Below are 13,921 nucleotides of genomic sequence, written 5' to 3'. Positions count from 1 at the left end.
ATTAGAGCATTATTTTAAGATGTTCATAAAATGAAAGCAAGGGCTGGGCATGTAGGGTGCTTGCTTAGCATCTGCAAGGCCCTAGATTCAATTCCTAGTCACACACAACACATACACACACACACACACACACACACACACACACACACACACACACGCAGAGGGCAAATATATTTCTTTATTTTTATTTTACCGCTGAACCTATTGGAACTAGCTTATCATTGATCTTTACGTTTGAATTTTATTGGTGCATTGTAGTTGTACATATCGATAGGATTTGTTGTTACTTAGTCAAATATGCACACAATGTAATTTGGCCAATATCAGTTCCCAGCACTTCCCCCTTCCTCTCTACCACCTGCCCATTGGTCCTTTTCCTCTACTGATATCTCTTGGATTTTTTGGAGTCCCACACCCCCTATTTGTTTTCATTTTTCCTCTACAGTTTCTGCATATGAGAGAAAACATACAACTCTTAACCTTATGAATTTGACTTATTTCGCTTAACTTGATGGTCTCCAGTTCCACTATTTTCCTGCAAATGCCATGATTTAATTGTTCTTTATAGATGAATAAAACTTTGTCGTACATATATTCTACATATACTACATTTTTGTTATCCATTCATCCAATAATGAACGCTTAGACTGGTTCCATAGTTTGGCTATTTTGAATTGTGCCTCTGTAAACATGGGTATTCATGTATCACTATAGTAAGATAAATTTAATTCTTCAGGATAAATACTGAGAAGTGGTATAGCTGGGTCATATGGTAGGTCCATGCCTAGACTTTTGAGGCGTTGCCATACTGATTTCCATAGTGGTTGTACTAACTTTCAGTCCCACCAAGAATGTATAAATGTTCCTTTTTCTCCACATCCTCTCCAGCATTTATTACTATTTGTATTCTTGATGATTTCCATTCTGACTGGTGTGAGATGAAATCTCAGTGTAGCTTTGATTTGCATTTCCATAATTGCTAATTGTGATTTTTTTCCATGCATCTGCTGGCCTTTTGCATTTCTTCTTTTGAGAAGTGTTTGTTTAATTCATGCACCCATTTATTAAAAGTTGTTTGCTTTTCAGTGTTTAGTTTTGGTATAAAGTTTTCTGAGCTCTTTATATATTTTAGGTATTGTCTGACAGAAGAATAACTAGCAAGGATTATATCCCATTCTGTAAGCAAGGATTATATCCCATCCTGATTGTTTCCTTTGCTGTACAGAAGCTTTTTAATGTGATGCCATCCCACTTAACTCTTGGTATTATTTTCTGAGCTTTAGGGGTCCTATTGAGAAAGTTGTTGCCTGTGACTGAAAGCTGGAGGGTTGACTATATGTTTTCTTATAGGAGTTGTTTAATTTCTGGTCTAATTCTGAGGTTTTTGATCCATTTTGAGTTGATTTTGTGCAGGGTGAGAGATAAGAATTTACTTTCATTCTTCTGCATATGGATAACACTTGTCCTAGCATTGTTTGTTAAGAAGGTTATATTTTCTCCATTGCATGTTTTTGTCAAGAATCAGATGACTGTATCTTTGTGGGTTTCTCTGTTTCTTCTATTGTACGACTGGTCCATGTGTCTGTTTTTATGATAGTACCATGCAGTTTTTGCTAATATTAGCTCTGTAGTATAATTTGAAGTCAGGTATTGTGGTGCCTCCAGGATTTTTTTTTTTTTTTTTTTTTTTTTTTTTTTTTTGACCTAAAATTGCTTTGGCTATTCTGAGGCTTTTATTCTTCCAAATGAATTTTAGGAACATTCTTTTCTAGTTCTGTGAAGAATGTCATTGAATGGGATTGAATTAAATCTGTATATGGAAAAGCAAATATATTTTAAGGAAAAATTTAACAAAAGCCTTCAATGAATGTATATACTTGCTAAAACTGTTATAAAACGACCTCTATTCCAGGTTTTTGATTCTGTAAAAATGCCTAGAGAATCCTCTGTTGGAGACAGTTGATAGAATTGTCATTCATATTATGGAGTAATTGCATTTGGACTCATCAGGTTTATTTCTTAAGGTGGAAAAATCTTGCTTTAAATGAACATTAATGCTTAAAGGTAATGAGGGTTTCTGAACCCAAACTGATAGGCAAAGATAAAGAAATGAAGATAAGCTTTAGAAGATGAGTTTGAGAGCTGACTTGATGCTATTCTTCAAGCATAGCACATTAGGAAGTGGGTTTGGTCAATGTTTCATCAAACATTTATTGAGTGCTCATTCTTTGCAAGTACTTTGTAAGATCCTGTAGGTAACAACAAAAAAGGATCTCACCAAATATGTAGTATCAAATGCAATTTTAAAAATCATTATCCACTCTGTATAAAACTGTATAAATATATGAATATGTATGGTTTTTCCAGGGTTTTATTTTTAGGAATAGACTTGTCACTGTTTTGGTTCAAACTTTTGATACAAATAAGGAAAATACCAATATTTAAATAGACAAGTGACAATCCAGAACTAACAGCACACTTTTAGTCTCTTTTGCAGTTATATATGCTTATTTTTCTAAGTCCTGATAATGAGGTGTGATTTCAACTAGAATCATGAGAATATTATTAATGTTTTTAAAGGGAGGAAATATGTCCTATTCTCCCCTGAGGGCTAAGTATGGAGTTGGACTAAGTACCACAAGGTGGAAGATAAGGTCAAATAGAAAAAAAAAATGTTTTCCTCATCTAAGAAATTCATATAGCTATAAATGTTTCCATTTGTGTAAAGCTATTAATAAAATTTTACAATGCTTTTGATATCAGTGACACATTAGAATTGGCCATTGCAGAATCTATAAAACCACTCTTGGTGAGTCTGCTGCAACATCTTTCAGTCACCTTAATTAGTCTCATACTACTGAAGCCACAATTATAGGTGACTGTGTCAAATTCAGAACCTGGAGGCCAATCTGAGTCTTGGAAGTTGAAGATTGCCCCTGGAGAGTGGAATGTCAATGTCTCCAGAGCCTTTTGGTCACCAAGTTTACCTGCCTATACTACCCCACCCAAAAGCCAACAGACCAGGGATTACTAATCAATACCCTCTCTGGGCTGCTACCTGCCTGGATCACTCCATTTGGCCCTTCCCCCTGCCCATCGGCTTCTTACCTTTTGGCCATCTCACTGGCATCTCCTAGACCTAGTCACTTAGGCAGGAAGGAGAGAGATAAGAGGAAAGAGAGTAGGAGAACAAAAGAAACTTTAGTCTATAAGAGGGGCAGGGCACTCTCACTTCTTGGGAAACCAGAATACCACTCATGGCCCCTTTCTTCCTCCTGGGAGAAGTCTGTGTTACTAACCTTATTTATTTATTTTTTGCATTTTTTTTTATTCTTACAGACTGCATTTTGATTTATTGTATATGAATGGGGTGCATCATTTCATTTCCAAGGTTGTGCATGATGTAGATTCATACCATTTGTATAATCATACATGTACATAAGTTAATGATATGTCTCATTCCACCATTTTTCATACCCCACCTCCCTCTCAATTCCCTCTACATAATCTAAAGTTACTACCTTTAAATAAAACCTGCTCTGTATGTTTGCCTTGGTGTGCTTTTCTGAAGTTCAAACTTCAACCACTTGAGGAAGCAGACCTCTTCACCAATAACTGGCAGTGTCACTGTAAACACGCTTTATAAATTTCCCCTTAATTAATAATTTTTTTTGTCATTTACAGCTATACCTAATTCTAATTTAAATACTTTCCTCAAGAATATATACTCCAGTGGAACAGATATTATGTATTTTTCTATGACATTTTGTAGTTCATTGACAAAACTTGCCATATAGATGATACTAATATATTGGTTGACTGACTTACTAAAAGAGAGAAGTAATTTTTCCTTTCTTCATGAGAGTTTGTGACTCTGAGATTTTATCATCCATAAATCTATTTCCATTTCAACTATTTGTAAGATAAATTTGAAACAGGAACATTAATATTCACCATTCTTTGTGTATAAAAAAATTTTGCACACAGGAAGAATAAGAAAAACTTACTGTTTTCATGGACACTTTCTATAATTCTAGTTGTTCTCACATCTCATTATTAAGACTACGACATAAGCACATTTTTTTGAGTGACTTTTCTTTTGCATGTAAATTCATGTTTAAAATAATTTACAAAAATATTTTGCAAGCCACGGGGTGCCTACTTATTTATATAGAGAAATCAAATTATAAAATTTTAAGTTGTGATCATTTCAGAAGGATGGGCAAAAGAATTAAAGATGTTTTGTCAAAAGATTTCTCTTGCAAATGAAGCACTGTGCTAAAAACACTGGTAAAACATAGGGAAAGTCTGTAATTTCTGACCACATCAATTCTTTCCATAGATTCTGAAGAAATATAGGAAAAAGTTAAGTAGAGAATAAAATGCTTGTTTTTCTGACTTGAAGAAACCAGCTTTATGAGCTGCCTTATCATGGATGGAGTGTATGGGAATTGTAGCCCCCACTGACCTCCAAGGTATTTTCCAAGATTGTCAGAAAGCATCTCCATAAACCTTTCCATCCTTGTGTTGGGATGGAGGTTTCTCCGTTGTTTATTTTCTCCCATCAATATGAACTAACTCACCTAACTTGAATCTTCTGATAACACCTCCCTTGTTTTCCCAATACAGTGTGGGGTTTTTTTCTTGAATATATTTATTATTTCTCTGAAACTTTGGAATGGATATGAGGTAAATGTATGGGCCATCTTTACGCTACTCTGTACATCAAGTCACCAGGATTTGTGTATCTTTCCTTTTCATTCTGTACTTAATCTTAAAAATAATTATTTGTTTCAGAAGTCCTATATATACTGAAATACATTCTATTCATCTCCCTTTCAACTGTGAAGTTCATGATCATTGGAGATAAGAGAAATGATGGTCAAAGAAAGGTACTTGAAAGAAGCCTTTAAAATGAATGAGAGATTTTTGTTTATCTAAGTGCATGAGTAATAAAATAGCATCCAAGCATGTCAAGTTAAAAGTTGGCACCACTAGTTTGAAATTCACACAGAAGAGATTTCATTTAATCCCTAGCCTTGCTTGGTAAACTTTACACAAACACATTTTTAATGTTTTGAATCTTTCCAGTAATATAATCTCAGATTTGAAAAATGGAAATGGGAAGTGGTGACCCATTGGACTGAGAACTAGAGATCTTGGGTGAGTATATTTCCCTTTATATGGATTTTTCCCACCAAGAACTCACTCCAATGGCTATCAGAATATGCCATTTTTTAAGAAGGAGGAGCTCATAAAAGTTGGTATATTTTCCCAAAGGTTATTTTTCATGTGATTTTTTTTTAACATGAGCACTGGAGAATCTAGTTTACAACTATGTCTAATTTAGCTATGAGTCATGACTAAGCTTATTATCCAGGTTATTTTTTCAAATTATCCAATGGTCAGAAGTTCTCCAGATTACCCCAGATTTAGAGTTTCACTGGAGAGATTCACAGGATTCAGCATGCAGGCATAATCATGGTGAGATTTATTACAAAACAAAATCAGTTAAGGGCAAAAGTATGTGAGACAAATTCCTGAGGAAACCAGGCTCTTCTTTCTAAGGGTCTTTTCCAAGATGAGTATGGAAGATGAGCTTATATTCCTTTAGCAATGTGCTGTGAAAACATGTGAAGCACTGTCTACTTGGGAAGCTAATGAGAGACTCAGTGCCCATGGCTTCTACTGGAGGCTAGTCACGTAGACACTCTTCTGTTAACCATTTAACCAAATTCTAGATGCCCAGAGGAAAATCAGGTGTTGAAAAAGACCCCATTATTTGTACAGTTTAAGCACAGTATACCCCTATATATCTGTTAAAGAATGGTGGGAACATTGCTGAAATTCAAGTTCCAGAACCAGACAAGGACCAACCAATTTTGCAAACAGACTTTCTAAAAAGAGCAAGTGTTTTAGTTCGTATTAGTTGCAATGACAGAATGGGTAATTTATAAAGAAAAAATCCTGTTTTATGACTGTAGGCTAGGAAGTTCAAGGGCATGGTGCTGGTGTCAGCTCAGCATCTGGTTAGGTCCTTACTGCACCATGCCATGGTAAAAGGCAAAAGGTCAGGATGGCTCACATGTCCAAGGAAGCAGGAGAGAGCAAGACAGCAAACTCATAGCCTGGAGCCCTTTTCTAACCATTCTCAAGACCTGCTCTCCTCTCAAAGCTCCCACCTCTTAACACAGGATTAATTTCCCAGTTTATGCTTTTTGAGGAACAGATACAAACTAGATGGTTCCCTTAATTTAGACCTGCTATTTAAGATTTAATTGCACACAAGATTTGTCCCCCCTACTGTGTATGCTATTAATATTTAGCCCCATTTAGGCAATCCTTCAAACAAAAACTGGGAATACAGCTTTTAAAGATTTGATGGAGCCAGGCATGGTGGCACATGCCTGTAATGCTAGTGATTCAAGAGTCTAAGGCAGGAGAACCCTGAGGTCAATGCCAGCCTTAGCAACTTAGTGATACCCTGTCTCGAAATAAAAAAAAATAAATAAAAAGGGTTGAGGAACATGTCTGGGTTCAATCCCCAGGGCAGGAAGAAAAAAAAAAAAAAAAGATTTGATGGATGCTTCATATTTTATATATGATGTATTTTATTGAATGACTTAAATTATTAGTTGCATTTTTTTCAATTCCTTTCTTATTAAACTTTTCATTTGGATATAATTGTAGATGCAAATGAATTTGTAAGAAATAATGCACAGATACTTCATATGCCCTTCACTCAGTTTCTCCCATTGGTAACATCTTGCATAACTATCATACAATCACAAGCAGGAAAATGATGCTGATACAATCCAGACTTACACAGATATCATCAGTTCTTCATGTATTCATGAAAGAGAGAGAGAGAGGATATGAATGAATAGGTGTTTTTGTTCCATGCAGTTTTCTTACATGTAGATTCTCATCACGAGCAGCACAATCAAGGTAGAGAACAGGTTATACCATGAGGCTTCCTTGTGCTGACCTTTTGTGGCACACCATCCTCCCTTCTCTCACATTCCCACTTCTCTGTCCCACTTCTAATCCCTAGTAGCTACAAATCTTTCCCTTATCTTTATAAATGCATCATTTGAAGAATATTATATAAATGGAACCATAATAAGTAACTTTTGGGATTGGGCTTTTTCACTCAGCGTGATTCCCCTGAGCTGAATTATTCATGTTCCACATGTTAGTTCATTCCTTTTTGTTGATGAGCAGTATTCCATGAAACATGGTTTCTCTAACCATTTACCCATGGGCAGGCATTTGAGTGTTATAAACAGAGCTGCTATAAACATTTACAAGTTTCTTCATGAAATACATTTTCTCTGTTAAGTGCCAATGAATGCAATTGCTGGGTAACATGGTAATTACAAGTTTAAAAGAAACTGACAAACTATCACTTTACCAGAAAAATACAAAAGGCATAGCTTTTCCACATTCTCACAAGAATTTATTGTTGTCACTGTTTAGCCATTCTGATATATGTGCAGTATTGTCTCATTTCAGCTTTAATTTTCATTTCCCTTCAGTCTAATAATGTTTTACATCATTTCACATGCTCATTTGCTGCTTGAAATGTCCATTGCTCATTTTCTACTTGGATTTTAAGTCAATGCATTTTGAGAGTTCTTTACATAGTCCAGATACTAGTTCTTTGTCAGATATTTGCAAATATTTTTTTCCCAGTTAGACTGTCTTTTCATCCTTGTATAGGGTATACATATGGTAAAATTTTCATATTTGATCTATTATTGATTTTATAGATTCTGCTTTTGTTTCAAATCTAAAAATTCTTCTCTTAGCCCTGTGTCCAGAAGATTATATCCTAGTTTTTCCTAAACTTTATATGTTATATATTTAACCCTACTGCCTAGAGCCACAATTTTCAGCAAAAACATGAACTTAGAATTAACATTGTGAATAGTGACAACACCAAATTGTCAAACTTGTGTGAAGACATCTGATGTATTCTGTTCTAGGGTGGAGTGTGCTGCCGGTGGCAAGTGAGAGACTAGGACAGAAAATAAGCTTTAACCACTTGCAAAATGATCATTCCTTGAATTAAGTTTTAATCACATCTTTCTACCTCAATCTATTTTGTTTATTTGATGTGGATAATTAAACAACAAAACAAAATAGAGGAAAAATTAAGCACAATGTGATGCTTCCTTACTGCTTATCTAGAAATCTGAAATTAAAAATCACATTTTAGTAGCTGGAAGACCATTTCATGTTGTATAATTATCTTTAAAAGGAATTTTGAGAGTGTTTTTCAGAAGTGTCTCTGGGCAGCATTTCCTTTTCAGATTTTAAATGAAAATATATAATGATCAGCCATCACAGTGGCTATTTCTTAGGCTAGACTTGAATACCAGTCTTGTTCACAAGACCAAGTGCATTTTCAAACCCAATTCCACGTGTGTGCCTGATTCTAGAAGCTTTTACTTTTACTACATTTTGCTTGACATAGAAAAACCACACCATCGAATTTGGCTTTTAGCCTACAAAGTCTTTCTTTTCCTGCTTTCCATGTACTAGAATACAGTTCTCACTTCCTAGCAGCTTTGACTTTTTAAACCTCTGTCAGAAGGGAAAAAGGTTCCCTCTTTTTGAATGCAAAAGTTGAAATTTCCCAGGATTTCCATACCTGTGGATCTGAAGTCAGAGAATAGTTCCTTAACAACATATCTCACTGTTCAAAGTAACCTCACTGCCCTGTCCCTGTAGGTGACACACTACCATTATCTTTTTTCCTTACCTTTAGGAAGTCCTGGCTTGTTAAGTCACCAGCTAGCACAGAAGCCTGTCATTCAATTTTCATATAATTTAAAAAATGATTTCTCTCTGTTCTAAAGTTTCCTTGGACTTCTATTTTGTTTGCACTCATATTTTTGTGAATATGCTTCCAAGATCAGAAATTCTATCAATTATTTGTGAACATTCCATTTTTCCACCCTAACAACTTTATATAGACACATACTCTAAAATTATTCATTGCCTTGTCTATGTGGAATCTGCCTACTAGTGTCATTCGTGTAAATAACATGTAAGGAAATAAATGCAAAGCATGTTTATTTCATGCCATTTCTCAATGGAATGGTGTGATGCAAGGAGAATATTTGTTTCTATATAAATTGCATTTTTACGAGATGAATGGTTTTACTTTAGCTTACTATTTATGCTAAGGGGATATCAATTTGAGTGCCAGAAACAATGATAATAGAGCATTAATCAAAAGTTAAGGTGAAAATTCTCATTTAAATGGCCTATAAAGAATTTAATATTTGTTTTTCAGTTCTTTTAAAAGTATGCTTTAATAATAACTTAAGAACAGATTATTTCTGAATTATAATTTTACCCTATTACAGAATTTCAAGGTGAAAATCCAATTCATAAATTAGTCAATATGCTATCTTGAAACAGGATTTTAACTGATAAAAAAATTCAGGTTGGTTTATTTTAAGTGACCCTAACAAAATCAGATTACATCAGAATTAATATTTTTAATTGTGTAATTATTAGTAATATTTTAAATTGTGTCATAAGAAGAATTTTGGAAATATTTCTTCTCTAGAGTTAGAATATTCCATGAACCCAAAAGTAATTTAATTATTCACTATATCCAATAAACACATTTCAATGGAAGTGAGCCACCTTCTAAGGTTATGTCTGATGCCAAACACAGAATCTGAATAAAGAAGCAAGTTACCACTGCTGCTTGACACTTTTAGTCACTGGGCCACAAAGAAATTAATCTTGAGAAAGATGATAAAGTGTGCTGCCCTTCAGGTGCTGTATTATTGTTTCTAATCATAAGATTCCTGATTATTCTCTGTATTTTTAACCAAAACTTATCAGTACTGATTAGATCTGGTGTTCCCTGGAGGATATTATTTAATTGCATATCATGTTTAATAGTCTGTTTTCTTTTTCTTTCCCTAAATTGTGGGCTGGTGAAAATCTTTGCTAACCACATATCTGACAAAGAATATAAATACCTTTTGTTGCTAGAATAGAGGACTAAAAAGTCAACAACAAAAATACAGACAATTCAATCAGAAAATATGCAACAGTCATTTCACTGAAGAGGAGCTATAGATAGAAAATGATCACATAAAGAAATGTTTGACATCATAAAAAGGACATTCCAGTCCTTTTTATGTTTAATTTAGAGGCAGTGTCTAGCTAAGTTGCTTAGGACCTTGCTATGTTGTTGAAGCTTTCTTTGAATTTGAAATCTTCCTCCCTTAGCCTCTGGAGATGCTGGGATTACAGGTGTATTAGGAAACATTAGGAAAATGAGAATTAAAAGTATAATGAACTGCACATGGTGGCGCATGCCTGTAATATCAGCAGCTTGGGAGGCCAGGACAGGATGATCTCAAATTCAAGACCAGCCTCAGTGACTAAGCAAGGTCCTACATAACTTAAAGACCATCTCAATATAAAAAATGAATAGGGCTGGGAAGGTGGCTCAATGATGGGGCGGCCCTGGATTCAATCTTCAATACCATTAACAAACAAACAAGCGAAAAACCCCCACAATCTGATGTAACTATGCTCCTATCGGAATGATTAAGATAAAAATGTGACAGTTGCAAATGCTAGTTAGGATTCTGAGAAATTGGGGCATTCATATTTTGCAGATAAACGTGTAAAATGTTACAGTCACTATTAAAATAGTTTGTATTTTTCTTTTAAAAATATATGTATTGAAAGAAAGATTAAACAAGTTAAATTTGAACTTATTTGAGCAAAGGAGGACTTAAAAATTGGGCAGCACTCTAAACCAGTACAGGTTCAAAGAGATTCACACCATCTTGGTATATTGAACATCCTGGACGAATCACTTGAGAATTATGCTGAGTAAAGCTGTAAAAGATTATAGGCTGAATGATTTCATTTACATAACTTTCTTGAAATAATACCATTACAGAAATGGAAAACAGATTGTTGCCATAAGGTTTAGGAATGTGGTGATGGACCTGTTCACTACCATGATTGTGGTGGTTTTTCAATGAATGTACCCATGTGATAATATTGCATGGAAATGCACACACAAATACAAACAGATGCAGGCAAACTAGTAAAGTCTGAAAAAACTGTACATTGCATCAAGGTCAAATGCTTGTTGGGATATGCACTACAGTTATGCAAGATGGTAAAACTGGAAGATAAAGGGTACATGGGATTTCTCTGACCTACCATTTTTTGCAACTTCCTATGAATATATGATTATTTGAAAATAAGTAAAACTGATGTTTATTTCTTGTCAATATTACACAATGCTAATCTGCCCAAAATTAATTACTATTTTCAAACTATGGATACTATTGTAATAAGTATATGTTTGATTTTAAAAAAGAGAGACAATTATTAGTTACAAAAGTGTTAAACGCAAAAAAATGTTTAAATAATTTTCTTCAGGAATCTGCATTCCACATAAGACTTTCAGTGTGTCATGAATGTTCTAGGACTATTTTCACTTAATAGTTTCTTAAGATTATAGTTCTTTGTCATATATGAAGAGTAAACTGCAATTTTTTTCCCTATTTGATCTAATTAGGTCATTTAGCTTGTACCCCAAAAGATATCCCAAAACACTGTAAAGAGAAAATTAACACATATTTGCAGCAACTTCCAAACTATGGCTTTATGATCCCAGAATTCTCAATGTATCCTTTGTGAAAATATTAACTTTATATTAAAATACATTGCCAATAACACACAGCTGTATTACTAGAAATTTCTTAAACAAGTTTCTAAGAAAATGTAAATGGGTTACCGTGAAAAAAATCTCATCGCTAAGATTGACTTGAGTCATGAAGCCATGGCAACATCAAGATTGTGATTTTGAAAAACGGTCATTTAATTTGAGGAAGGATTAAACACAATATTTTGTACTTACATGATTCTAGGACAAATCTCCAGTAAATCTGATCTTTCTAAATTTCAGATATATTTCAGTGCCAATTTCATCAGTTTGGAAGCAATTAAAATTTTTCATGTGTTTACAGACTCACTCGGTTTTCTCAGCACTCAACTGATCTGTCCTTTCTTTTCTTTGTAGCCTGAGAAGTTCTGGGATGCATTTTCCAAAATTTCTGGCAAACAACTGCTGTGTTAAGAGATCAAATCCTGCCCTCACTACTCAGAATATGAGATAGTATATATGTGACTAAAAGGACTATGCAGTCACAATCAGACCTGTGTGGCATTTGCTAGGCACGGACATCTGTAGAGATGGTGAGTTGGGGTGGTATTTTGTGCAGAAATAAAAAATGGCTAAGAAATGTACCAAAATGGGCAAGTTGCTTTTTTAGAGTTGCATATCATACCATGGATTAGGCTAGACATTGAAATTTTTGCATATTTATTTAGAAAAAATATATATCATTTAAAACCTCTAAACATTAGGGTAACAGTATTGGGCTTAGAATCAGGAGATCTAGGTTGCAGTGACTTCTTTTTTTTTTTTTTTTTTTTTTCTCAATTAGGATAATTTTTTTTTTAATTGTAAACAAATGGGATACATGTTGTTTCTCTGTTTGTACATGGCGTAAAGGCATACCATTTGTGTAATCATAAATTTACATAGAGCAATGTTGTTTGATTCATTCTGTTATTTTTTTCCCTTCCCCCCACCCCTCCCACCCCTCTTTACCCTCTATACAGTAGTTCCTTCCTCCATACTTGCCCCCCTCCCTAACCCTAACTCTAACCCTTCCCTCCCCCCCATTATGTGTCAACCTCCACTTATTAGCGATATCATTCGTCCTTTGGCTTTTTGAGATTGGCTTATCTCACTTAGCATGATATTCTCCAATTTCATCCATTTGCCTGCAAATGTCATAATTTTATCATTCTTTATGGCTGAGTAATATTCCATAGTATATATATACCACAGTTTCTTTATCCACTCATCAATTGAAGGGCATCTAGGTTGGTTCCACAGTCTGGCTATTGTGAATTGAGCAGCTATGAACATTGATGTGGCTGTATTTCTGTAGTATGCAGATTTTAAGTCCTTTGGGTATAGGCCAAGGAGTGGGATAGCTGGGTCAAATGGTGGTTCCATTCCAAGTTTTCTAAGGAATCTCCACACTGCTTTCCATAGTGGCTGCACTAATTTGCAGCCCCACCAGCAGTGTATGAGTGTACCTTTCTCCCCACATCCTCGCCAACACCTGTTGTTGCTCGTATTCTTGATAATCGCCATTCTAATTGGGGTGAGATGGAACCTTAGGGTGGTTTTGATTTGCATTTCTCTTATTACTAGAGATGTTGAACATTTTTCCATATGTTTGTTGATTGCTTGTAGATCTTCTTTCTTTTTTTTTTTTTTTTTTGTATCAGAAATGAACCCAAGGGAGCTTAACCACTAAGTAACATCCCAGTCCTTTTTATGTTTGATTTAGAGTCAGGGTCTAGCTAAGTTGCTTAGGACCTTGCTATGTTGTTAAAACTGTCTTTGAATTTGAAATCTTCCTGCCTTAGCCTCTGGAGATGCTGGGATTACAGGTGTATGCTACCATGCCCAGTTGCAGTGACTTTTAAATGTTCCAGGTTTGTGATCTTGGATAGGTTAATCTCCTGTTCTTTAATATTCCCATGTGAAAAGTAATGCTTGTAATATTGTCATTTTAATTTTTTTTTTCTTTTTAGATGGAGTTCTTGCTATATTGTCAGACTGGTCTCAAATATCTGTACTCAAGTGATTCTGTTACCTCAGTCTCTCAAGAAGCTGGGACTACAGGTACACACCACCACATCCTGCTTGTAATATCATCTCTTTAAAAAAAATTTAAGTTGCAGATGACACAATAGCTTTATTTATTTATTTTATGGAGTGCTGAGGATTGAACCCAGTGCCTCACATGTACTAGGCAAGTGCTCTACCACTGAGCCACAC

Source organism: Sciurus vulgaris (assembly GCF_902686455.1).
Source record: "Sciurus vulgaris genome assembly, contig: HiC_scaffold_138_arrow_ctg1, whole genome shotgun sequence".
Lineage (NCBI taxonomy): Eukaryota > Metazoa > Chordata > Mammalia > Rodentia > Sciuridae > Sciurus > Sciurus vulgaris.
Note: the sequence above shows the minus strand (reverse complement) of the source record.